At 44.7% G+C, this 27,396-nt stretch overlaps 2 long non-coding RNA genes across 6 annotated transcripts in view; both read right to left on the bottom strand.

Annotated features, from left to right (window-relative positions):
• LOC138846303 (uncharacterized) overlaps positions 1 to 27,396 on the bottom strand; it is a 145,836-nt gene that overhangs the window by 41,032 nt on the left and 77,408 nt on the right. The window lies entirely within an intron of this gene.
• LOC138847843 (uncharacterized) lies at positions 164 to 22,404 on the bottom strand. 4 transcript variants are annotated; one of them, XR_016223757.1, is made up of 4 exons: positions 22,258 to 22,404; positions 20,934 to 21,012; positions 5,068 to 5,200; positions 164 to 476 (listed from the first exon to the last, which is right to left on the bottom strand). It is a non-coding gene; the product is annotated as an uncharacterized LOC138847843 (long non-coding RNA). The 4 variants fall into 4 exon arrangements; XR_016223758.1 differs by lacking the exon at positions 164 to 476 and adding an exon at positions 2,726 to 2,742; XR_016223759.1 differs by lacking the exon at positions 5,068 to 5,200 and having other exon boundaries at positions 165 to 476; positions 22,258 to 22,402.

Here is a 27,396-nt window from a genome sequence, read left to right as displayed (position 1 = left end):
CGTCTTAGTAAAGAGGGAACTATTAGTTTTAAGGAGGCCCTACTGGCTTTGAAGTACAGCATACTCTATACTACAAATGAATCTCAAGTATAACCATAGAAGTATACAACATAGTATTTCTTTTTTTCAAGTTTTATTTATTTGAAAGTCAGAGTTACACAGAGAGAGGAGAAGCAGAGGGAGAAAGAGAGAGAGACAGACAGACAGACAGACAGACAGGTCTTCCACCCGATGATTCATTCCCCGACTGGCCACAATGGCTGGAGCTGTGCTGATCTGAACCCAGGAGCCAGGAGCTTCTTCCAGGTCTACCATGTGGGTGCAGGGGCCCAAGGACTTGGGCCATCTTCTACTGCTTTTCTAGGCCACAGCCAAGAGCTGGATGGGAAGTGGAGCAGCTGGGTTTTGAACTGGTGCCGATATGGGATGCCAGCGCTTCAGGCCACACCACAGTGCCAGCCCCAAATGTAGTATTTCTAATGGAAGAGTTGGTTAAGTCATTAACTCCTCTGACATACAAGTCAAGTATTAGTTTTAAACTCTGATTCATTCAGGACAAAAATAAAATGTTAATTTTTTCTTTGCTTCTGACTATGTAAATTGTATTGCAAGAAATTAATCATGACTTTTACATCTCAAATCCTATTATGAGTAGGTACAGAATCTTGTGGGGTCATATTCTTTGATGAACATTTTTCCAGTTAAAGCACCCAGCAATTGAGATGTCCAAGTCCTACATCATAGTACTGGGGTTCAGCGCCTAGCTCTGGTTCCTAACTCCAGCTTCCTGCTAATACTGATCCCATAAGGCAGCACTGGTGGCTCAAGTATTCAGGTTTCTTCCCACACATGGGAGATTAAGATTGAGTTCACACTCCTGGCTTCAGCCTGACCCAGTTCTGGCTGTTGCAGGCATTCTGGGGAGTAAACCAGAGAATCAGAGTACATTCTCATTCTCTCTCCCTCTGCCTCACAATTAAGTAAAAAAAATAAAGAAACTCAAACTGGACTAAAGGTAATAATAAAGGTAAGTGTCACACTTCTTTCATATGACCAACCACTAGGTATTAAAAGTTTTCATTTTTTCCTCTCATCACATCTTTTGCCCATGGCATTTAATTTCCTAGTTTTTGTTTTGTTTTGTTTTCCCTTTGTAAAAAGTAACCACTTAGTGCCAGTGTTGTGGTGTGAGTTAAGACACTGCCTGCATGGGGCCTGTGCTGTGGTGCAGTGGGTTAAAGCCCTGGCCTGAAGTGCCAGCATCCCATATGGGTGCTGGTTCTAGTCCTGGCTGCTCTACTTCTGATCCAGCTCTCTGCTATGGCCTGGGAAATCAGTAGAAGATGGCCCAAGTCCTTGGGCCCCTGAACCCATGTGGCAGACCTGGAAGAAGCTCCTAGCTCCTGGCTTTGGATTGGCGTAGTTCTGCCTGTTGCAGCCATCCAGGGAGTGAGCCAGCAGATGGAAGACTTCTCTCTCTCTGCCTACCTCTCTCTGTAACTCTTTCAAATAAATAAAATAAATCTTAAAAAAAAGCTAGGGATCAGGGAAACTTCTTCTAGGTCTCTTGCTTGGGTGCAGGGCCCAAGCACTTGTGCCATATTTCGCTGCTTTCCCAGGGCATGTTAGCAGGGAGCTGGATCAGAAGTAGAACAGCCAATCAGTGCCCATATGGGATGCTGGTGCTGCAGATGTTAGTATAACCCACTCTGCCACAGTGCTGGCTCCATGACAATTTTTAATTCCTAGTAATTAACAGGGAAGAAAGAAGTATGGCAGTATACCTTTTTTTAAAAAAAGATTTTACTTATTTGAAAATGTTATAGGGAGAGAGAGAGAGAGAATCTTCTGTCTGCTGGTTCACTCCCCAAATGGCTACAATGGCCACAGCTGAACGAATCTGAAGCCAGGAGCCAGGAGCCAGGAGCTTCTTCAGGTCTCCCACATGGGCAAAAGGGCCCAACGACTTGGGCCATCCTCTGATGCTTTTCCAGGTGCATTAGCAGTGAGCTGGATCAGAAGTGGAGTAGTCAGGACTCTAAACAGCACTCATACGGGATGCCTGCATTTCAGACCAGGGCTTTAACCTGGTATGCCACAGTGCTGGCTCCAACAGGTGACCTTGTACTCTCAATAATCTCCTCTTGGTATTGGCAGCAGTTTGTAAATTTTTGTTTGTTTGCCACCTTCTGTAATCTTCTGTAATTTTAAAAAATTACAAAAAGTTCCAGCACCCTGAGAACCTCCACCACTAGGGCATACAATCAGATGTTTGTCCAGCAAAAGGTGGTATAGATGTAACGTGGAAATTGCAAGGTGAGTTGATCCATCTTTCTCAAGCTGTGGTTTCCTTGAGCAACTTTTACAACCCACTGCCTTATTTGTTCCTCTTACACAGAGTGGAAAACATGTTAAACTATCCTATTTAGCCAAAAGCCAGTGGCAGCACTTAAATATGTCATCAGCCCAGGGCCAGCATTGTGGCACAGAGGGGTAAGTCACCCAGTGCAACAGCAGCATGCCTTATGAGCACTGCTTTGAGACGCACCTGCTTCACTTCTTATCCAATTCCTTGATTGGGATAGCAGCAAAGACTGCCCAGGTGTTTGGGTTCCTGCACCCACATGGGAGACTCAGAGTTCCAGGCTCCTGGCTTTGGCCTGTCTTAGCCCCAGCTACTGTGGCCATCTGGAAGTGAGCCAGCAGATGAAAGATAGAGATTCTCTCTTCTCTGCCTTTTACCTAAACATACATTAAATAAATAAATGAAAAGGCATTAATATGGCAACTTTTTGAGGAAAAGGCTTCTGACAGTTGCAGGTATTGTCTCAATGCTTAAAAATATTCAGACACATATTTATATTTATATTTCTCAACCACATACTTTTCAGAAAAAAAATGTCTGCCACTCATCATCAGTTATCAGTCTGAAAGCATTCATGAAAGAAATCAAGTAATTTTACTAAACACAAAAACCTCTAGTATAGCCTGCATTTAAACCAGTTGCTTCCATGGATATACACAGATTGACTTTTGTTAATTTACAAGGACCACTGCACTTCCATGGCATGGAGCTGTCTGAAAGTTTAAACGCTGATGGGTGTGGCATTATTTCCCATATTTGCTTATTATCCAGAATGCATTTATTAAACATCTATCATGAACTTCATACTCTATAAATCTGTTTCAAATATGTTGATATTTAATGGTACTTACACCCTTATAAACTGAGCTAATCCTAACTTCTCTCTGGAATAGCTATGCCTTTGACATTGCCTTTTTTCACACATATGTAAATGTATAATATGCTTCTGTATGGCACTTCAGAATTTATAAAAGGCTCTTCACATAAGATTTACATAACAGCAAATGACACAGTCCTCTCATTACAGAGGGGAGAAGTATGAAGTTGTGGGGAGCAACTCGGACTAGACTGTTACTGGAATTAAGACTTATTCTATGCATCTGCTCTCCCACAATATGGCACTGAGAAGGGAGTAACAACTTCTACGCAGCTGCCTCTCGCCAACTTCAGTGATGACCTGCAGGAGCTGATCCTGCTCCTGATTGGAGGAGAGCAGCATACTCGGCGTGTGGGTAGCAGAGTTGGGATTGGTGGAAGAGGACTATAAAGGAGGAGAGAGACAACATGCACCAGGAACATCTATCTGAATAACACCTGAGCAGCCCCCGAGAGAGCCGGCCAGTGGTGTGCCGCTCCCCCGCGGAAGTGGGGAAAGTGGCAGGGGGAACCGCCCTTCCACAGAGGTGGAAGGGACGGTAGCCAACCCGGGAAGAACCAGTAGCAAACCCAGGAAGGGCCGAGCAGACAAAAGAACAGCGCAGGGTCTTGTGTCGTTCCTCCACGAAGAGGGGGAGCAACATGAAGTGACTCTCCCAACAGTTACTCAGATTCTATCGGTCAGGTTCAGAATCTAATTAGGTCTCAGATACACATCTAGATTTTTCTCCCTACTGTCTCTTTGTCAGAATTCCCAGCCTATGAGTGAACTTCAGTCTGAATGAATGCTAATATTCAAGGTTCTAAGTGAAAAAATCACTGAAGTTTGTATTGGTGAGTTAAAGCATGTATCTAAATTTTACATTGAATCATATGAAACTGAATATAAGATTATGCAAATTTTCAAGATAAAGAGCATATATTTAAGAACACATTCTTAAATTTTCAAACATGTTGAAACACCTTACTGGAGCATGTGTTTGGCATAGTGGTAAAGCCTTCCACATTCCAATCAGAATGCCTAGGGTCCAAGTTCTAGCCCTGTGTCTGTTTCTAGCTTCCTGCTAATAGAACCCTGGGAGGCAGCAGCTGATGGCTCAAGTACTTGAGTCCCTGCTACTTATGTGGGAGATCCACACTGAGTTCCTGGCTTCAGCCAGACCCAGGCCTGGTTGTTGTAGACATTTAAGGAATGAGCAGTAAATGGAAGGGCTCTCTCTGCCTTTCAAATAAACAAAAATAAATACACAGGAGCCAGTGCCATAGCTCACTTGGTTAAACCTCCACTTGTGGCACCAGCATCCCATATAGGTGCCAGGTTCTAGTCCCGGTTGCTCCTCTTCCAGTGCAGCTCTCTGCTGTGGCCTGGGAAGGCAATGGAGGATGATCCAAGTGCTTGGGCCACTGCACCCACATAGGAGACCAGGAGGAAGCACCTGGCTCCTGGCTTTGAATTGGTGTAGCTCCAGCTGTAGCAGCCATTTGGGGGGTGAACCAATGAAGGAAGATCTTTCTCTCTGTCTCTCTCTCTCACTGTCTAACTCTGTCAAATTAAAAAAAAAGCCTTAAAAATTGAAAATAAAAAATATACAGACCTTTTCTTAAGGTGTCTTGCTCACATCTAAGTGATTTCCCTTTCACAGTAAAATACCTAACTGTTCTCAAATAATGCAGGTTTTGCTCTCCATGTCCACTCCTGAGCTCCAAGTACTGGCAGCTCACCCTAGCATGTTGACTGGTTCCACTGTTCAAGCACACATCTCCCATTCTCTTTTGGTGTGTCTACTGGAAAGAAAGGAGAGTATCTACAGTAATTAATATCTTACTGTTGCTCTTGCTGTCCACCTGCAGGCCTGAAGGAAGAGCACCTGAATATGCACTGTGGAGTTCTGGACATAGTTTCCAAAATTCAGTCACTTCATAGCTGAGGGACTCTGTCCTCATCAATCACCTTAAAGCCTAAAAGGGTAGGGAGAAGCTGTGTTTGAAGAATTCACAAATAAAGTGCATTCAAGCCAACCACTACCACCTCCACCACACCCCTAATTCAGGGTTCTGGCAAATTCCAAACGGACCAGGAGTGACTCAGGAGGTGAGCTCAACTCCTTGCTCTGAAAGGTTCTAAAGAGCCTGGTGCACCCAGAGCGAGCTCAGCACCTCACCCTCCTGCCCTCACCACCAGGGATGCCCAGCTCCCAGCACGGCCAGGCCAGCAGCAGCCCCGCAGGTCCAGGTGCACGCAGACACACGTCCAGAGCTGACCCAAAATGCAGGCCCAGCTCGGGTGTCACCTCCCCACAAAGTTGCTGTCTCCTACTCCCTCCCAGAAGGCTGCAGGCCTGCACCTGGCACCCGGAGTCCCAGTGTTCAGGGTTTGCCTGCCCTCCTGTGAACTAAGCCACCCCCGTGGGAACTCCGCTCCACTTGCGGGCAGGGCTGGGGAAGAAGGGCAGGGCCAGCCTCTGCCCCAGGACTGCAGCCTGGGAAAGTCCACGGCCCCCAACGCCCCTGCCAGGCGCGGCATCTCCCTGAGTGTGCTCTGAGCCAGGGCCTCAGCCATAAGCAGCTCCCTTGCTTCCAGAATCTGCTGCAGGGCAGCTCAGACTCGGCTCAGCTGGGGGCCTCAGGCCAATCCTCACTGTCCTGGAGCAGGACCAGCGCTGCCAGACCCATCCCACACTGGGCCGGCTATAAAGGCGATGGTCATTGGCGGGCAGCTGGTAGTTGCAGTGTGTTAGGGTGATCTGGGTAGTGTTATGTTCTTGGCGGTTGAGCTTGATTTCAGACCCTGGGACTAGAATGCAGGCGGCAGCCAGGAGCTGCAGGAGAAGAGGAGACAGACCCAGTGAGTGCCCCACCTCTCCCGCCAGCCCCACTGGATGAGGCTTGCAGCACGTGCAGCACTTGGGGAAGCAATGAAGGCCGAGTCTCAGCAGGAAAACCAAGCATGTGGTGCTGATTTGTGCACTGACGCTGCATCTGTGTGGCCTGCTCGGGCAGACACCCAGGACGGGCTTGGTAGGAGGGTGCTGGAGGCTCACTGGGCCCTCGTGCAGCCACCTGTTGTAGGCATCCAGGGCAGCAGAGTCCTGCAGGGTCCCTAGAGATCCTGGCCACGCTGCGCTTTCGGTCATCCACCCTCCTGCACTGCTGCTGGGGGCAGTGCTTATGCAGTTGGCTATCTCGTTGGAGTCCATGGTCGTTTTCTCTTGATAGGCTGATAATGCAGTGACAACCGTGGAACAAATCACTGTTCTGTGGCATCTGCTTCCCAGGAGCATTGCAGGTGGACTGGGGGGGGGGGGACATGGGTGACCAGTGGCACCTCCTGTGCATGGTCTCTGGCCCATCCAGGACCAAAAGTGGAAAGGGAAGCAGAGAAGCCGGCTCAAGGCAGTCCCGCTGTGGGTTCCATCAGGTGCAAAATGTCTCCCAATTGCAGTTAACCTTGCAGGGAAACTGTCCACTTTTGTGGGCCAGAGACAGCATCTGCTTTATTAGCTGTGCAATGTATTGAAAATTAAAATTTGGGCAGTCCTATCTTTAGTCCTCACAGCATAGTTACATTCTGAGGAACTGATGAAACTGCTCAGTACTTCGGGGCTGAGTTTAAATACTAGGTGGGTAAGCCTGCTATTGGCTTTTGGTTTGTCTCATTTGGTTTGTTTGTAGCTACTGGGCGACTGGTAAAAATGCATTCAGGCTCAGTAGTGTATTCAAGGATGGTCATTTAGTGAGATTTTTTTTTAAAGATTAAAAGATTTGAAGACATGATTAAGCTACTTATTGCAAAATCCCACCACTCCTGGGAAGGCCAAAATCAGCAAGAAAAGCAGATAGCAAACTTTCATTAAGTAAGTTGAGATTCTTGTGTTTGCAATCTGAACAACTCATTGCTGAGCTGGGAGGGGAACTGCTCCTGCAGACCACCCTGAAGGAAGCACTGCTGTGGTCAGAAGCATGCCAGGAGCTGCTGGCCTGCAAATGTGAATTAGTCTTGAATTTAATCCATTGCAAGTATCACAAGAGTGCAGAAAGGCTGTGTCCTCAAATGAGCAGCTCACCAAGGGGAATGAGACTTACCCTAGAAGGTCTGTTTATCTCCCTTTATTTCTCAGCATATTCACCCCAGGTGGGGAAGATAAATCACCCTTCAGCTCTGCAATGGCAGTGCTCTTGGTTGAGGCTGAGGATGCTTTTCATTGCATGCAATGTTTGCAAGAGACTTAGTTTCCTGAAGATTTATGCCTCTCCTATAAATACATTTTTGGCATTAAAACAAACTGAAGTATTTATGTTTTAGCAGTATGGCACCAACTTCAAGTATTTTGCCTACTGGCATCTTTGTCTTTAAAGAGCTAAATCCTCAGAATTACAGGATTGAGTAAAAACTAGAGAATAGCTAATCCTAGTACTAGAAAAACACAAGGGATTATTTGATCATTCGGTTCCTCATATTCCACATGCTTTTTTTTTCTACCTTCTCTTCCCTCCCTACAGATGGTATGGCTGTATTCAAGGCTTTTTTAAAAACTGAATTCTGTGAAGAAAATATAAGCTACTGGCTGGCTTGTGAAAACTTCCAAAAAATCCACCTACCCCAGAAGCTATCCTTAAAACCAAGATAAATATATACACTCTTCTTAGAAAAAGCCCCAAAAGAGGTAAGACAATATTCCTCATTTCAGCATAAAGTGTACACCCTTGGCACTGAGAAGCAACAAAAGAAGTAAAGATGTAAGATTAAAGCAAGGGCCAGAGAATCTGAAAAGCTTTCCTGGTGTCTTGGCTTTCAACTAAGTATCCCCAGACCTAGCAGGTGCAGCTCATCACACATTACAGCTTCTGATTTTCATGTTCAAAGAGCACAGCTCCCTTCTCTAACAAAGGATAATGAATGATCTTCTTTGTTCCAGATAAACATGGTTTCAAACCAAAACTTTTATTATCCAAAATATACAAGAAGCTATGACTCCCAGCTGTACAACTGCCTGGAAAAGGGTGTACAGCATGATGTTTTACTTATTTGAAAGGCAGAGTTACAGAGAGAAAAAGAGAGGGAGAGACAGAGAGAGGTCTTCCATCTGCTGGTCCACTCCCTTAATGGCCACAATGGACAGGGCTGGGCCAGGCTGAAGCCAGGAGCTTCCTCCAGGTCTCCCATGTAGGGGCAGAGGATCAAGCACTTGGGCCCTCCTCTGCTGCTTTACCCAGCAGGGAGCTGGGTAAGAAGTGGAGCAGCTGGGATTCAAGCCAGCATCCATGTGGGATGCTAGTGCTGCAGGCATCAGTGTAACTTGCTATGCCACAGCACCAGCCCCCAGGAAGAACTCTTATCCCTGTTTTTTGGAGTCAGAGTTCTACCAGGACTTGTGTGAAAAACCACAGATCACTACACAGCCCCATAGTTGATGAGAAAAAGGGAGCCCCAGAGAAGAGGACATGTTCTGTTTCCTAAGGCAGAAGTCTGTGATTGCCAGAGACTGACATTCAATTCAGTTCCCTCAGAACTATTGATTTCAAGTCAGGAAGCTGGTGACTGTCCAGAGAAGCTAGTATCAGAACAGCTTCCACCACTGTACAGACTCAGGCAGGAAATACGTGGTCTGAGTGGGGTGGGTCTTGCTGGAAATGCAGGACTGTGAGATGGAAGATAATGCAATGGAATGCTGTTGATCTGAACTCATTTAAAATCAATAGGTCTGGGAGTATGTGGCCTTAACTACCTAGCTGTACATCTTTCCTTAAATCAGTTCACATTACCACATAGTGGTTTTAGTTTTAGGTTTTGAGTCCCAACTAAAGTAGTATATTTACTATGTAGAAGAGTACTAAAGTTCTTGTGACTCCAGATCATCCATTCTATTCTTGTGTATTGCTGAACCTGAAATGATGTTTGAAGTGTTAAATGGTATATAAAATAGTGAATGCTCATGTGTAGAAAATCACAGTGGCTGTTACAAGTGCCAGAAACTCTTGAAGGCAGTTAAGCTTTGAAGTGGTCTTTGAATATTTTAATGCATTTATTTTGATAAATAATGTCATTGAATACTTAGAGTCCAGGTGTGAGTTGATTTGCCTTTGACAACTGGAATTTCAACCAACATAAAGGGAGGATCTTTGTAGTAGAGAAGAAGCATGCATTACTGAATCTGTGCAGGGAGAACTGGCAGCCCCAGAGCTGAGATGAGGGTGGCAAGGAAGATGCTCTTTTCTAAACCTAAGTCACAGCACATCCTTAGAACCACCTGGGGTTAAAATTACTAACAGAATCTTTTATTAAACATCAGGGTCACTGATGAGAATAGAACATTGACCTAAATCCCTTCTTGAGGCTTAAGAACCAGCTAAATAGACGTGAACTGTATGGAGACAAACACCAATGTTACATTACTCAACTCTCCACTGCTCCAATGAAGGAAGAAGACAAATGGGGAATATGGGCCTCCCCTTTTTTGTCATCTTTCCTTTGGTTCCAACTTGCATGGGCTTCCAGAAGACATACATGGAAACCATTCTCTTCTGTGGTCAATACATGATCTCAGAATTTCCCTTATTCATTTGCTTTCACTTATCTAACAGATTTTTATTATGTTACTCTAGGCAATGAGGAAGGCCACAGAAGTGCACTTTTCTCCCTCATTTTTAAAACTGATTTATTTGAAAGGCAGAGTTACAGAGAGGAGGTAGAGACAGACCTTCCATCTACTGGTTCACTCCCCAAATGATCACAATGGACTGAGCTGAGCCAATCCAAAGCCAGGAGCCAGGAGCTTCTTCCAGGTCTCCCACAGGAATGCAGGGGCTCAAGCACTCGGGCAGTCCTCTGATGCTTTCCCAGGCACATTAGCAGGGAGCTGGATTGGATGTGGAGCAGCCAAGACTTGAACCAATGCCCATATTGGATGCCAGCACAGCAGGCAGTGGCTTTACGCACTGTGCTACTGTGTGGGGCCCATATATGTATATATTCAAAGACTCATTTATTTGAAGGGCAGAGTTAGAGAGGGAGAGACAGAAGAAGAGAGATCTTTCAACCTCTGGTTCACTCCCCAAATGTCCATGACAGTGGAGGCTGGGCCAGGCCAAAGCCAGGAGGTTGAACAGTGGATAATCTCTTTAGTTATTAATTTAAAGTAAAAAGGCTGGAGCTGGTGCCATGGCATATCACGTAAAGTTGCCACCTGCAGTACTGGTATCCCATATGGGCACAGGTACATGTCCTAGCTGCTCCACTTCTAATTTAGCTCCCTGCTAATGTGCCTTAAAAAGCAGCAGCAGATGGCCCAAATACTTGGGCCCCTGAATCCATGTGCGAGACCTGGAAGAAGCTTCTGGCTTTGGATCAGCCCAACTCTAGCTTTTTGCAGCCACTTGAGGAGTAAACCAGCAGATGGAATATGTCTCAATGTGTCTCTCTCTCTGTTACTCCTTCAAAAGTAAACCTTTAAAAAAATAAGGTTTAATGGCATGTGCTATGATCCAATCCAGTAAAATTAGGAGAAGCAATAACTATTGCTACCTATATTTTTATCTAATCAAATATTGTGTAAACTAAAATATACAATACTAGGAGTATACTATCAAAAATTACGCTACCGAGGCTGGTGCTGTGGTGCACCGGTTAATCCTCTGCCTGTGGTGCTGGCATCCCATATGGGTGCCGGTTCTAGTCCCGGTTGCTCCTCTTCCAGTCCAGCTTTCTGATGTGGCCTGGGAGGGCAGTGGAGGATGGCCCAAGTGCTTGGGTCCTGCACCCACGACAAGGAAGAAGCACCTGGCTTCTGGCTTCAGACCAGTGTAGCTCCAACTGCTGTGGCCATTTGGGGAGTGAACCAATGGAAGGAAGACCTTTCTCTCTCGCTCTAACTCTATCTGTCAAATAAATAAATAAAATCTCTTAAAAAATTACATTATCAATACTCAATGATTATAATTAAGAATTTTAGTAACTATACTGATTATGAATGGTAATTCAGTGTTTCTGTTTTTAAATTTAAAAATTCCCATGAACTCAAATGTTTTTGTGTAGGTCCTAATAGAACTACAAGCCCTAGCAGTTCTTTTATTTCATTTTATTATTTATTGATTTATTTGTAAGTCAGAGTTACAGAGAGAGGAGAGGCAGAAAGACAGAGAGAGGTTTTCCATCTGGTGGTTCACTCCACAATTGGCCGCAAGGGCCGGAGCTGTGCCAATGCAAAGTCAGGAGCTTCTTCCAGGTCTCCCACATAGGTGCAGGGGCCCAAGGACTTGGACCATCCTCTACTGCTTTCCCAGACCACAGCAGAGAGCTGGATTGGAAGAGGAGCAGCCAGATCTTGGACCAGCACCCATATGGGATGCTGGCACTTCAGGCCAGGGCGTTAACCCACTGTGCCACAGCGCAGGCCCCAGTCCTAGCAGTTTTATGTTGTTTAACATTTCATCTTCAGTGCCAACTGCTAATAATACAGTAGAGTTTAGAAGACCTGACAGTCATGCAAACCTTACCATAAGATAGGACTGTGTAGAATAAATCCTTTAAATATAAAGACAATCTTCTTATTTCACAGCGGATGAAGAACCAGAGGGCTAAAATGACTTGCTAATGCCACTTAGCTCTTTTGGCTTAGAATCAAGGAAGGCTCTCAGCTTTATGCCATTTGCCTCAACTAGATGAGCCTGTCATTTTAAAGACACTCAACTTGGGCTCCATGAGTTTAAATGAATTTTCCAAGGTTACATGACAAAGAAGCATCAAAGCCAGAAGTAAAAATTATTTCCCTCATCTTTCTCTTCCTTGTCCACTATGGAAGTCTGATTTACAGTTATATATTATTCAAATATCATTTACAACCAAGAAGTGTTATTTTTTTTTTGCTAACTTTAACAATGAAACTACTTTTAGCCATTGAGGAAGTTATTTCAATGAAAGATAAAGACATACATTTTTTGTTTTTGTTTTTGTTTTTAATTTGAGATGCAAAGAGACAAACAAGTAGAGAAGTGGTATTCACCCTCCAGTTCACTGCTGAAATGTCCACAGTGGCCAGGGCTGGCCCAGGAGCAGGGAACCTAATCATCTGAGCCATCACTTGCTAGCTCTCAGAGTCTGCATTATGAGGGAGTTGGAGGCAGGGGTTGGAACTGGGAATGAAACTCAGAAACTCCAATGTGGGACACAGGCATCTGAACCACAAGGCTACACCCTGGCTTCCAGACTGATTTTTTCACCAGTCCTCTGAAAATGAAAGTTAATTATGACCTGAAATCCAAGACTCTGGAGTCATCAGGTGTGTGTGTCTATGCAAGTTTATGCATGATAGTTAGTTGGGTTGCCCAAGCAGAGTCTGCAGTTTAGAGAGAACAGAAGAGTGAAATGTGTATCAGAGGATGTCAGCATTGGAGAGGTGGCTGTGTTCTAGTCAGAGGCTAAGGAGGACAAGTCAACAGAGAGCAGCAGCACCAAGGGAGAAAGCTATACTAGAAGGTAAAAGAGAAAAAATGTTGAAAAATATTTTTAAATGATTTATTTATTTGGAAAAGAGTTATAGATAAAAAGGGAGAGACAGAGAGGGAGAGGGAAAGATCTCCCATCTGCAGGTTCACCCACCAAATGGTCACAATGGCTGGAACTGTGTCAGATCAAAGCCAGGATCTGGAATTCCATCCAAGTCTCCCTCATGGGTGCCAGGGATTCAAGAACTTGGGTTGTCTGCTGCTTCTTAGATGCACTGGGAGAGAACTGGATGGAAAATACAGCAGCTGAGATACAAACCAGTGCTCATATGGGATGCCAGCATCACTGGCAACAGATTATCCTAATGCATCACAACGCTGGCTCCAACAAATAAATTTAGGTAAAGCAATTCAGAATGCCAGGGAAATATCAAATAAAATGTCAGAGATGAGCATTGTGGTGCAGCAGGTTAAGCCACTACTTAGGAGGCATACCTCATTCTTAAGTATGAGGATGTCTTCTTTTTTTAACCACTTTTGTACAAGAGAGTAACAAGATGAAAACTGTTCTCCAAGGAGTTTGATCTGATCACCTCACATAGGATAGACTGAGATGAGAAGAAATTGCAAGAGAGATTACGAGTGCAGAAAAGAGGAAACTAAAACTGGAATGACAGCATAAGGAAAGAAATGCAATCAATGTTTTAGAAGAACTAAAATCAAATATATGTACTGTTTATAGAAAAATAGAAATAAAAGCACAAGACAGTTTCAAAAAGTTTGTGGAAAATGGAATGAAATGATAAGCTTATTTTGTGCAACAAATTTTGAAATCTGTACATGTGAACAGTTTTTGAAAAGTTCATGAAAAAGGCCTATTATACAAAAATGGTGCATGGATTTCAAAATATTTTTTAAAGAAAATTTATGTATGTATGTATGTTAGGGGAGTTACGGGGAGTGGGAAGGGGAGATACAGATCTTCCATTTTCTGGTTCACTCACAAAATGACCGTAAGAGCCAGGTCTGGCCCAGGCCGAAGATGGGAATCAGAAGTCCATCCGAATCTCCCACAGGGGTGGTAGGGGCTCTAGTAGTTGAACCATCTCCTTCTGCCAGGTGCATTAGCAGGAAGCAGAACAGCCAGGACTGCAATTGGAGCTCAGATATGGGATGCTGGCCTCACATGTGGCAGCTTAACCTGCTGTGTCACAAAGATGGTCATTCAAAATAAATTCTTGGGGCTGGCACTGTGGCACAGTGGGTTAAGCCACCTTTTGCAGTGACAGCATCCTATATGGGTAGTAGTTTGAGTCCTGGCTCCACTTCTGATCCAGCTCCCTGTTAATATGCCTGGGAAAGCAGTGGAAGATGGCCCAAATGCTTGGCCCCTATACCCACGTGGGAGACTCAGAAGAGGCTCCTGGCTTCAGCTGGGCCATTTGGCGACTGAATCAGAGAATGGAAATCTCCATAACTGTGACTTTCAAATAAATAAATTAAAAAAAAAATTCTTGTGCACTTAAAAGAACTGTTGCAATCCAAGTGCACCAGTACTTGATCAGCAGAAATGCTAATTCAGGTGCAAGAAGTTCTGGTATCAGGGATGCCTTGGTATAGAAGTAGTGGTTTGGAGAGGCAGTGGTGTTTCAGAGTTTAATAGATAGTGCTGGTTTAAAATTACATATTGGGGCTGCTGCTGTGGCATAGAAGGTAAGTAACACCACTGCCTCCAGTGCCAGCATCCCATGTGGGTGCCAGTTCAAGTCCTGGCTGCTCCACTTCCAATCCAGCTCTCTGCTGAGGCATGGGAAGGCAAAAGAAGATTGTCCAAGACTATGGGCCCTTGCACTCACATGGGAGACCTGGAAAAAGCTCCTGGCTCCTAGCTTTGGATCAGCCCAGCTCTGACCATTGTGACCATTTAGAGAGTGAGCTAGTGGATGGAAGACCTTTCTCTCTCTCTGCCTCTGCTTCTCTGTAACTCTGCCTTTCAAATAAAATAAATCTTTTTTAAAAAATACGTATTAACTTCCAACTGGGAGATCAGTAATTAAGTCAAGGTAGAGTTAGTCATTTAATAGGCATCTAGTCAGTCAGTAATGATGACCTTGTTTCATTTCTAAACACAGAAATTATTTCAAATGGCTTTAGAGATGTACTTATCAAAATAATGTGGGCAGGACTCCCTGGAGCAGCACAGAGGCTGCAGGAAAATGATGAAGAACACCTGAACCAGTGAGCCCTGTGTAAAGTGTGTGTGCAGCTGATGCAGGACTCCCAGTCTCTAGATGACAGACACATGGTTCACAAATGGAAATGGAAGAAAACTGCCTGAGTAGCATAGTAATAGGAACAGGCACAGAACCCCCGTGTTCCAGGGTATGGTCCTTTTGGTCCTTTGCTGTTACTTCCCCTTAGCAACAGACAGAGCCTGCAGCCTTCTGCCACCCACCCTCTCCCCATATAAAGGAAGAGTTGGAGGGGCCCATGGAGAAGTGGTGTGTCTTTGGAGGCTGAATCTCTGGAAGAGAGGGCAGAGCAGGTGCAGAGCTCACCTGGCAGTGCCTGGGGACAGTTTCCCCACTATTGCATTTTAATGGGGACAGCAAAATGCTTAACACCCCAACACACACACTGCAGAGGCTGAATTGGTGAATCCTTCCAGACAACAGTGATTGGGCCAGGAGATAAACATAGCCACTTCCCCTAGAACTGTAGCTGGGAGAATAGGTCCCACTCAGAGATGGAGGGAATGGAGACAAGCTACACCTCACCCACAAACACAGGTCAGGTCATAAGGCTCTCACCAGCTATCAGCTCTCTGGTCTCACCTCCCTGGTCTTTCTAGCTGACAAGCTCTTCCCAACCATGCTGCCTGGGATATACTCAGGTGTCACCTTCATGGAAAACCTAAAATTTCTTTTTTTTTTTTTAAGATTTATTTATTTCTTTGAAAGAGTTACACAGAGAAGGAAAGGCAGAGAGAGAGAGAGAGAGGTCTTCCATCCGATGGTTCACTCCCCAATTGGCCACAATAGCTGGAGCTGCGCCAATCTGAAGCCAAGAGTCAAGCTTCTTCTGGGTCTTCCCACATGGATGCAGGGGGCCAAGGATTTAGGCCATCTTCCACTGCTTTCCCAGGCCATAGCAGAGAGCTGGATGGGAAGTGGAGCAGCCAGGACTAGAACTCATGCCCATATGGGATGCCGGCATTTCAGATGGTGGCTTTATCTGCTACACCACAGCACCAGCCCCAACCTAAAAGATCAAGTTGACATAGTGGACAGCACACTGTGGTTCCTAAGTCTAATGTAATCATAGGCAATGTTAATAGAGGCGTCGCAGGCTGAGGGAGGTGACAGGCATGCTCTGCTGCAGACCTGTGATGTAGGAGAAGGGACTCCAGGCCAGGAGAAAGGGGTCCTAGACCTTCCTCTCTCCTCAGTGACCATTCCCCAGACCACCTCTTCTCTGTGGCCACAGACAGCTCTGAAAGCAGTGTCCTGGGGCAGGGAGGGAGGTTTGCAGGGAAGATCCCTGAGTAGTTGGTCCGGAGGGAGCATTCCTCTTAAAACATTACAGTCCTGTCTGCAGCCACTCCCCTGGCCTTGATGGTCATTTGTCTATTAATGTCCCACTTCAGATGATACCTCCGATGATACCTCCAAGCTTTGCTATCGGACAGGAGGTGATTGGCAAGAAAATTCTACCTAGAGTTTTAAAAGATTTATGTATGAGAGAGAGTGCGCACTTCCAATCACTGGCTCACTCCCCAAGTGTCTTCAATGCCAGGGCTCGGCCAGGCTGAAGCTAGGAACTCCATCCTGATCCCCCACATGGGTGTCAGGAACTCACATACTTAGGTCATCACCATTGCTTCCCAGGTGCATTAGCAGGAAGCTCAATTGAAAGCAGAGGTGGGACCTGATTTCAGGTCCTCCAATATGGGCTGTGGGCATCCCAAGGGGCAGCTTAACACACTACACCACCACACCCTCCACTTTGATATTATTTATTTATTTACTTACACATTTATATGCTTATTTGAGACACAGAAAGAGACCTTCTATATACCATTTCACTCTCCAAAGGTGGGAAATAATTAGGGCTAGGCCAGGCTGAGGCTGGGATCAGAGAACTCAATCTGGTCTCCCCACATGTTTGGCAGGGACCCAACTACATAAGCCATCACCTGCTGCCTCCCAGGTTGCACATTAGCAGGAAGTTGGAACTGGAAGTGTGCCAAGACTTGAACCAGGAACTTTAATTTGGGATGAAAGTTTCCCAGCTGGCACTGTGGCTCACTAGGCTAATCCTCTGCCTTGTAGTGCCAGCACACTGGGTTCTAGTCCCGGTCGGGGCGCTGGATTCTATCCCGGTTGCCCCTCTTCCAGGCCAGCTCTCTGCTGTGGCCAGGAAGTGCAGTGGAGGATGGCCCAAGTGCTTGGGCCCTGCACCCCTTGGAGACCAGGAGAAGCACCTGGCTCCTGCCTTCGGATCAGCATGGTGCGCTGGCCATGGTGGCCATTGGAGGGTGAACCAACGGCAAAAGAAAGAGCTTTCTCTCTGTCTCTCTCTCTCACTGTCCACTCTGCCTGTCAAAAAAAAAGAAAGTTTCTCAAGAGGCATCTTAACCACTGTGCCAAACACTCACCCCCCACCTCAGTTTTTAAAGAAAGATAAGCAATTCCATTTTTTTTCTACTACCCATAAATAAGAGTATGGATAATCTCAATTGTTTGTTCCAAGCATATTCCCTGTTGCCACAAAAAGAATCAACTTCAAATAATGGTAGTGCTGTGAGTCACAAAGCAGAGTGAAAAGAACCCATGTTCTCACTGACATCACCTGCCACTGAATTTATCGACCCTAGGAGCACTGTGTGTCTGACTCTCCTCATTATTCAAGCTGCTTTGAGATGAGCTTTTAGTGACCTGAACTCAAAACATCCCAATGAAAACACCATGTACTCTCTACAAGCTGTTTGTTAGAAGGATTTTGAACTATCCATGGCCACGTAAGAGGCCACTAAAGAGTTGGACCCACAATTTTGTCTTAGTACAGATGTCCTAACTGAGGACAAAGACCACCAGGATTTCTTGTTTGATTCATCTTACATTTGAGGAAGGTACTGTAGTGCCTAAAAAGGGGTGCAGGAACCTCAGTTTTCCCACTCAGCTGTGTGGCCGAGAAAGGTATTTAGATTCTATGAGCTCCACTTTCTCACCTGCCCATGGAGAGTATCACAGTGCTTGTTTAGAGGGTTATTGTCGGTATCAAAGGAATAAAATGACTCACGTGTATTAGAGTTTATTCCAGCTATGAGTAGCACACAAAGTAAATATTTAAAAGTGTAGGTTAGGGGCCAGCATTGTGGTATAATGGGTTAAACCACAGCCTATGACTGGCATCCCATAAGGGTGCCAGTTCTAGTCTTGGCTGCTCTGCTTCTGCTGGAGCTCCCTGCTAATACACCTGGGAAAGCAGTGCAGAATCCAAGTACTCAGGTCCCTGCACCCAGGTGGGAGGCCTGGATGAAGCTGCTAGCTCACAGTTTCATCCTAAGTCCTAGTGGCTGCAGCTATTTGAGGAGTGAACCAGCAGATGGAGGATACCTCTCTCTGACTTTTCTTCCTCTGTAACTCTGCCTTTTAAATAAATAATGTCTAAAAAATAAAAACACCTGTAGCTTAACACTTCTTTCACATATAAGGATTCAAAGATATTCATTCCAGGAGGGGCTCATTTGCCTTGTTGCCTCATCCATAAGGTTCCCTCATGGGACCAAATGGTTCCTGCAGCTCCAGTCATCTGCTCTCCATCCCTTTCACAGGACAATAGCAAATAAGAATAGCATGATTCTACTCTAAGCATATTTCTTAGGGTTGGGCATTTCACCTAGCAGATAAGATGCCCCTTTCCCATATGAGTGCCTAGCTTTGACTCCTGGCTCCAGCTGCCAATTCCACCTTCCTGGTGATGTTCACCCAGGAGTTGGCAGTGATGACTCAAGTCATTGGGTCCCTTTCATCCTGATGGGAGACCTGTATTGGGTTCTTGGCTCCTGATTTAGGCCCAGTCCCATCCCAGCCCTTGCAGAGACTTGAAGAGTGAACCAACAGATGGGAGTTTTCTTCATGTCTACCTATCTCCTTCTCTTTGCCTCTCAAATAAAATTTTTAAAGAACATTTCCTGGGAGTTACACATCATGGCAGCAGGTGTTCTGAACTGAAAAATCAAGGACTCTTTTATGGGAGCACTCAGCAAATCTTTGCAGTTACTATCCTTGTGGTTAAAGAACTAGTTTATCAGGCCAGAACTGTGGCATAGTGGGTAAAGCCACCACCTGCAGTGCCAGCATCCCAAATGGGCACAGGTTTGGCCTGAGAAAGCAGTCGAATATGGCCCAAGTCCTTGGGCCCCTGCCCCCATGTAGGAGACCTAGATGAAGCTCTGGACATTGTGGCAATGTGAGGAGTGAACCATTCAATGTAATACCTCTCTCTCTGCCTCTGCCTATGAAACAAATGAAATAAATCTTAAAAAAAGAAGAACTAGTTTATCAGGATCAGGAGGAATGGAGCTTGAATTCCTCCTGTACCAGTTATCTGCCATGTGACCTTTGACAAGTCCTTAAACCACTCTATGTAGCAGTGCTGCTTATGTGTTTGAGATCTGCATTTAGCTCTTTTCTTCAGGCATTCCTTTATACCCTCAGCATTTCTTTATAAACTTGACTTTTCTGTAACAAGCCTTGCAGATCACAGCATTGTAAAAAGTTCTTGTCACTGCCTGAGAAAATGTTTCTCAACCTTGTTCTTTTGTGTACTGATACAAAGAACATGTCTCAGCATGCAGTTGAGGTTCCAATAAATCAGAGGGATGCTCAAATAACAAGCAGCCTAGAAAATACACAAAACAGCTTAGTCTAAATGTGCTCATCTTCCTTGGAGAGGTAAGGCAGCTAACTTTTATGATCATATGGCATGGAAACATAAAAATAACTTTTCATAAAAGGCCAAATCCATGTAACATGAAATAGAGAAGATGGTAGACAGATAATTTAGGTTTGTTGTTGTACGCATAGTTATATGGTAACCCAATCTAAGTACAAATAAAGATATGATTGAATGGGTTCACAGTCAATTCATTTTTTTAATAATGGAAAGCTTAAGGATAGATCAATGTTTCCAGTAAAATCACTGTCTGCTTTTGTTAGAATGAGAATGGAAGGGAGAGAGGGGAAGGAGAAAGAAATAGTGTCTGTATTTGTAGGAAGCTTGGGAATCACAGCTCCAGTGAAGGAGTGAGAGTCCAGTCTTGGTGTTGTAGAGGAAGTTGCATTTCCCTCTCCCATGTCCTCCATTCAACCCATGGGAGAGGAAGCTGAGTGCAATTAGAACATATCTGATTGTCTTCCAGAGAGAGTTTGCTCTGAAGTTATCAGAATTGCACATTGCGCTTTTCCATGATGAATGACTCTCTCAGCTGATGACTCATCAGCAATGCGGTGAGTAGCTGGACCCTTTGGTAGACCCAACAATATGCCTTACCAGGCAGTTATCATTAGTCAAAACCCAAGTAAGAATATTAACAAAGTATTCACAAAAAAGTGTCCAATAAATCCAAGCTTGTGAGTAAGTACACAATCCTGCACAAGGGCCCCCTGATCAAAAGAGCGCATCTCATTCCCTTGTCACAGCTCTAACATTCTGTTCCTCATTTGTTATTGTGGCCCAGGTAAATGGAGTCTTACAGTAACATGCAAGCATTAGCAATATAAGATTGGCATTTCACAAAGAACAGCTCAGGGAGAACAGAATTTATACATCCAGAGTCTAGAACCCAAAAGGTTTTACAGGACCCAAGATGTTAGCAGGAAACAAAGGCCTAGGGAAAGTGTTCTGAATGTATTACAGTTGGCAATGAAGCTTTTGTATAGAAATAACAGCAAACCTGATTCAAGTGGCTGAAATGTTAACACCAGATAAAAAGGAACTTCAAAAACTTTTCACATGACATTAAACAGAAACACACACAGCACACTGGCCATAAAGGCCATTTGGGGAGTGAACCAACAGAAAGAAGACCTTTCTCTCTCTCTCTCATTATCTGACTCTGCTTGTCAAAAAAATAAATTAATTAAAAAAAAAAAAAGAAACTCACACTGAAAAATACATTCAAAATCAAGATCTTGCACCGTATGTCCTGGAACTCAACCACTGCAAACATGAAGATGAACTGTACCTGTATCTTTGTGGGGAATCAAGAAGCAGGACTGCCTGTTGCTCAGCCACCTACACTCACACCTGAGCAGTTTCTGGACCTGTAGGGAAGATGTTTTAGAAAGGGAAATATGTGATCAATGATGCCATATTTCTGACACCCCCACCTTCCTTATGAGCACAGAAGCCATCATTTACTTCCTCTCAAAGTATTTATCTTCCCCATATACAACTGATAGCATTTGTTGCCTATTCTTTTATCAAAAAAAGAGGCACTGGGCTGGCACCACGGCTCACTTGGTTAATCTTCTGCCTGTGGCGCCGGCTTCCCATATTGGCACCGAGTTCTAGTCCTGGTCGCTCTTCTTCCAGTCCAGCTCCCTGCTTTGGCCCGGGAGGGCAGTGGAGGATGGCCCCTGTACCCGCATGGGAGACCTGGAAGAAGCACCTGGCTCCTGGCTTCGGATCAGTGCAGCACCAGCCAATCCAGCCATTTGGGGAGTGAACCAGTGGAAGGAAGACCTTTCTCTCTGTGTCTCTCTCTCACTGCCTATAACTACCTGTGAAATAAATTTAAAAAAAAAGAGGCACCATATTCCAAGATTTTGTTTTTAAGTCTATATCTAGAACCCTCCGCGCCTGGGTTATTTTTGACAATTCCATGCAATTTGAGTTTACAATTCTGGTGCATAAGAAATGTTGTCAAATTAGCATCAACAACATATTTTCTAAACCAGAAAGACTTGACTGGAATAATGATCGTGTTTCTTTTTTTCTTTTCTTTTTTTTTTTCTTTTTTTTTTCTTTTTTTTTTTTTTTTTTTTGCTGGATTTACACTGACAATTTATTTTCTCAAATGTTTGCCCTTACTTGATTATAAAGGTGATTCTTAGTGAAATGTTACATAATTTCTAAGAAGAATGAGAATTTACTTTAACTGGAGGACCTAATGGAAAGCAGTGTGCAGTACATTGCACGCATTCCAGCCCAAGTTTAGCTAATTGGTAAGACAGGCAAAACAGGGCCTGAAGGCTGGAGCTGGCCTCACCTCAACAAAAGGCCACAGCACAGTCTACTCTCCCCAATCTCCCTCCGTCCTCTCCACCCAACCTGGGGAGAGGCAGACTGCACGCAAGGAGATGGAGAGGAGGCTCTGGAGCGAGCTGAGGTCGCTGGTGCAGGGACGGGGCCTGTCGCCGGTGTCCGGAGCCAGCCCAGCCCGCAGTGGTGGGGTCCGCAGATGGAAGAGCTCACTGGGGGGAAGTCCAGGTCCCTCTGTAGCTGGTTCTGGCAGGATCCATCCGCCCCACTACCGCCTTCTGGGAAATCTGGCCCCACACACTCACCACTTCCCGCTTGCGAGGTCTCAGGCTTCCTCTTCTCAGAGCAGAGAAGGCGGAGCCACCACGGGGACGCCCCACCCATTGTAGGCGGGACGCGACTATGACACAGGGATCTCGCGAGATGACGAAGTTGTCGGCCACCCTCACCGGGGCCCCTGATTGGACAGTTGCAAAGCCGATAGGCGTGAGGGGTGTCACAAAGACTGTAGCCAATCAGCACGCTCGCTGGCGCAGTGGGCGTGGGAAGGTTGTTGCCGGGCGACGGGAGTGCGGGCCGGGTTTGGGGTCTGAGGCTCCCTGGTGCCTGATTTCCGGGCGGGGTCGCCGTGGCCTCCGTGTTCCTCGGGGCGCTCGGGACCTCTAGAGTTCGCCGGGAGCTGCAGAAGCCGCTTCAGGTGAGTCACCGCTAACTGTGGTTCATCAGCTTCTCTTTGTTTCTTCATATCCGGAACGATTTCTCTTGTGGGAAGTTTCTGTGATGTTCGTTGGAACGATGTTTAAAGATATTGCGTGGTTAATCCTCTTGGTTCATTTCTCTGGTAGATACGTGTTTTCTAGTCTGTCTATTGTCTTTTTAATATTTCCTATGTGTTTCTTACTGTTAGTAATGACATTTGAAAGAAAAGGATTATTTGAAAGGCAGAGTTAGAGAGAGAGACAGACAGACAGACAGGTCTTCCTTCCACTGGTTCATTTCCCAGATGGTCTCAATGGCCAGAGCTGCGCTGATCAGGAGCCAGGAGCTTCCTCCAGGTCTCCCACGCAGGTGCAGGGCCCAAGGACCTGGGCCATCCTCCACTGTTTCCCAGGCCACAGCAGAGAGCTGGGTCAGAAGTGGAGCAGCTGGGACTGGAACCGGCGCCCGTATGGGATGCCCCGGTCATGACATTTTACCCAGTGATCTCGTTACCCGCACTTGTCAGTTGTCTGTAGTTCGGGATGACACTGGATTGTCTGTATGTAATGGTGTCATCTGGGTACATTGACAGAGTTACTGGTTTATTTAGGGTTGATGCTTGTTGTTGTTGTTGTTGGATTTCCCTGTTAAGAGAGATGGGGGAGAAGGCAGGCATGGCTAGGTCTGTTCCCAGGGGAAAAGCTTTCACTGATCCTGTGTTAAGTAGTTGCTGTAGGTCCATTTTAGACTATCTTGATCACATACAGGAAATCACTCTTTTTTGCGATTTTGCCAGAAGTTGATCTTTTTTTTCTGTTTGGATACTGAATTTTGTTAAATACTTTCACACTTAATCTGAACGAACATGTAATTAACTCACATTTTCAACCTACATGGATGATTTACAGGGTTGGCTTGACAGTGTGGAATGCTCTTCATTTTTTAATGTGTCTTGCTTGTTATTGATCTATGATATTTTCCTATATGGTTGAATTCATATAATATTTTGCTCAGGATATCACCTGTTTATGAAACAAATGCTCATTAATTTCATAATCTGGTATTTTTTGCATCATATATACAACACTGGCGTCCCAAAAGTAATTTAAATATATTCTCTGTTTATTCCCACTTAAAATGAGCTTGGGAAATTTAAATTTAATTTTCCTTCTTAAAAATTTAGAATATTCCATAAGTTTGAGCCCAAAATTTTACTTGTGGAACTTTTGTCGTGGTTGTTTTGGCTTTTCAAAAATTCAATCAACTGATTAAATTATGTAGTTTTTTTTTCTGTTTCATGCTATAGTTGTGTTTTGGGAGACTGATTTTCAAAATGTAACAGATTTTGAACTCTAGAGTCATTTTTATTTCTAAGAATTTAACAATATCCTCTGAGTATCTTGGTAAGTTCTGAACATTCTATAAAGAATGTCTTTATTATAATTTCTTGAAATTGGTTATTGGCTTATTCATTTTCGTAACTTTTAAAATATGGTCTTCTTTACATGTTTCTGTAGTACTTTTGTGACTAGAAACATTTCATTGATGTCTGTTGCATCTGTGTCCTGCCTTTATTTAAATATTCTTTCAGCATTTTTCCTCTTTAGTTCTTGAGAAGGTAGCTGAGATTTCAGTGTCCTAACATATACACTTAAGGATTTGCATTTTCTCTAAGCACTGTATCCATATCCCCTTAATTTTCTCATATATTTGCAGACCCTGTAAATTTGGACCCTGACTGTGCCAGTGTCTCCATCCCCATGAGCCTGCGACCATACCAGGCTTCATGTATCTCCTTTCCTGTGCCTGAAACACCATGTGTTTTCTGCAGTGTCACTCTCCATAGAACTGTGACCTCTCTTCACTGTTGTATGTCGTCATTTGTAAAATCTCTGTACTCCTTGTCAGCCCTCAAAAGTTTTATTCCTCGTGCCTGCAGCATGTGCCTTCATGAGTCTCCATCCCCTATGTCTCCAGCACCTCTTTTTAAAAAAGACTTATTTGAAAATTACATAGAGGGAGAGACAGAGGCATAGAGAGGCAGAAAGAGCTTCCATCCACTGGCTCACTCCCCAGTTGGCTGCAATGGCCAGAGCTGGGCCTGTCTGAAGCCAGGAGCCAGGAATTTGCAGCTTCTTCTGGTCTCCCAGGTGGGTGGCAGAGGCCAAAACACTAAGGCCATCTTCCATTGCTTTCCTAGGTCATTAGCAGCAAGCTGGATCTGAACGGGAGCAGCCAGCATACAAACCAGCTCCCATATGGGATGCCAGCATCATAGGCAGTGGTGTAACCCACTGCACCACAATGCCAGCCCCTCCATCACATCTTTCCTTGAGTGTCCATCTGTGCCTGCATCCCAAGCCAGCTGTATGTCCTCCAGCCCCTCTGCACAAAGCCATGATCTTCCATCAGTTATCTGCATCTCTACTCCAGAGTATTTTCCTGCTCCTTACATGTTTCAGTAGTACTTTTGTGACTAGAAACATTTCATTGATGTCTGTTGCATCTGTGTCCTGCCTTTATTTAAATAAAGCAGTATTTTCCATGGAGTGACTTCATTGCCTGTGCCTCCAGCTCATGGCAGCCTTTAGATACCTCTCTGCCCTTTGCTTGAAGTCATTGTCTTCCTTAGGCTTCTAGAACCCCTATGACTGCAGCCTAGGCTTTTCTCTTGTATCCCCAGCTAAATGCCTGCACCCTAAGCATCTCATGTGTCTTCATCTCCTGTTCTCTTCCCAGGGTCTCCACCCACTTTGAAGGTTTGGTTATGTGTTAAAGAACAACTTGCTTTTATATGAGTTTTAGCCATTGTGAATAAAGGTGCTATATACATTTTCATGTCAGCTTTTATCAAGGCCTACGTTTTCACTCCAGCTGTGAAAATATATTAGAACGTGTATGGTGTATGACACAGTGTTGGATTCCTAATAACATGTCAAGATGTCTGACAAAGCATCTGTCCCACAATGCATTCTCACCAGTAATGAATGAGATGTCCTGCTACTCTATCCTTGCAAAGCATTTGTAGTGTTTATTTCTAAGTATAACCATCCTGATACATGGTGTATCCACTTGTTGCTGTCTAAATGTGCTCTCCCTTCGTGTACAGTACATTTCTTTTTCTCAGAATTCCCTAATATTCAGAATGGTTTATATGCTTATTTTAATATATGCATTATATGTGTGTCTCTATATATTCTGTCAGTATTATAATTTTTTTTGACAGGCAGAGTGGACAGTGAGAGAGAGAGACAGAGAGAAAGGTCTTCCTTTTTGCCATTGGTTCACCCTCCAATGGCCGTCACGGCCGGCACACTGCGCTGATCTGAAGGCAGGAGCCAGGTGCTTCTCCTGGTCTCCCATGTGGGTGCAGGGCCCAAGCACTTGGGCCATCCTCCACTGTACTCCCTGGCTACAGCAGAGAGCTGGCCTAGAAGAGGGGCAACCGAAACAGAATCTGGCACCTTGACCGGGACTAAAACCCGGTGTGCCGGCGCCGCAAGGCAGAGGATTAGCCTAGTGAGCCGTGGCGCCGGCCAGTATTTAAATTTGTGGACATTTATTTTCCTGTTACTGAGTTCTACAAGTTTTTGTTAAATTTGCATACAATTCCTTCAAGTGCATATCTTTCTTTTTTATAAGATTGATTTATTTATTTGAAAGGAATAGTTACAAAGAGAGAGAGACATAGTGAGAGAGATAGATCTTTCATTGCTGGTTCTGTGCCAGACTGAAGCCTGAAGCCTGGAGCTCCATCTGGGTCTCCCATGTCAATGACAGAGGCCGAAGCACTTGGGTCACATTCTGCTGCTTCCCCAGGCACATTAGCAGGGAGCTGGATGGGATGTGGAGCTGAACTGGTGCTCATATGGGAAGCCAGTGTCACAGGGCCTGGCTAAAACTGCAGTGTGACAATACCAGCCACTGTTTTGTCTTTGATAATAGGCATTCTAACTGGAGTAACGTGGTATCTAATTGTGGTTTTGATTTGTATTTCCCTGTACTTGTTGGCCATTTGTGTGCCTTTCTTTGACAAATGTTCATTTAGATCTAATGTCAGTTTTAAAATTGTTCATTTTTCATTGAGTTTTTAAAATGTCTTAAATGCATGTACATATTCTAATTATTCATCCCTTACTAGGTGTATAGTTTCTAAATATTTTCTCCAATTTCATAGATTGTCTCTTTGCTATGTTGATTATTTTGTTAGCTATGCAGAAGCTTTTTAATTTGATAAAATTCCATTTGACTATTTTTGCTTTTTTCTTCTGGTGCTTTGCTGTCTTATCCTCCAAATGCCTACCCATTCCAAGGTCCTGAAACATTTTTCTCCTAGTAGTTACAGGTCTTACATTTAAGTCTTTAAATCATTTTGAATTGAGTTTAAAACTTATCTATTTGAGGGGGGCCAGCGCCATGGTGCTAATTCTCTGCCTGCGGTGCCAGCATCCCATATGGGCACCGGTTTGATTCCCAGCTGCTCCTCTTCCAATCCAGCTCTCTGTTATGGCCTGGGAAAGCAGTAGAGGATGGCCCAAGTCTTTGGGCCCCTGCACCCATATGGGAGACCCAGAAGAAGGTCCTGGTTTCCGATCGATCCAGCTCCAGCCATTGTGGCCATTTCGGGAGTGAACCAATGGAAGGAAGACCTCTCTCTCTCACTGTCTATAAATCTACCTCTAAAATAAAAATAAAAATCTTTGAAAAAATTATTTATTTGAGAGCAGATATACAAAAAGAGACAG

This window comes from Oryctolagus cuniculus, chromosome 17 (assembly GCF_051225735.1).
Source record: "Oryctolagus cuniculus isolate XC-2025 breed Fujian yellow rabbit chromosome 17, ASM5122573v1, whole genome shotgun sequence".
Lineage (NCBI taxonomy): Eukaryota > Metazoa > Chordata > Mammalia > Lagomorpha > Leporidae > Oryctolagus > Oryctolagus cuniculus.
The sequence above is the reverse complement of the archived record's forward strand: the minus strand, read 5'-3'. Positions and strand labels throughout refer to the sequence as shown.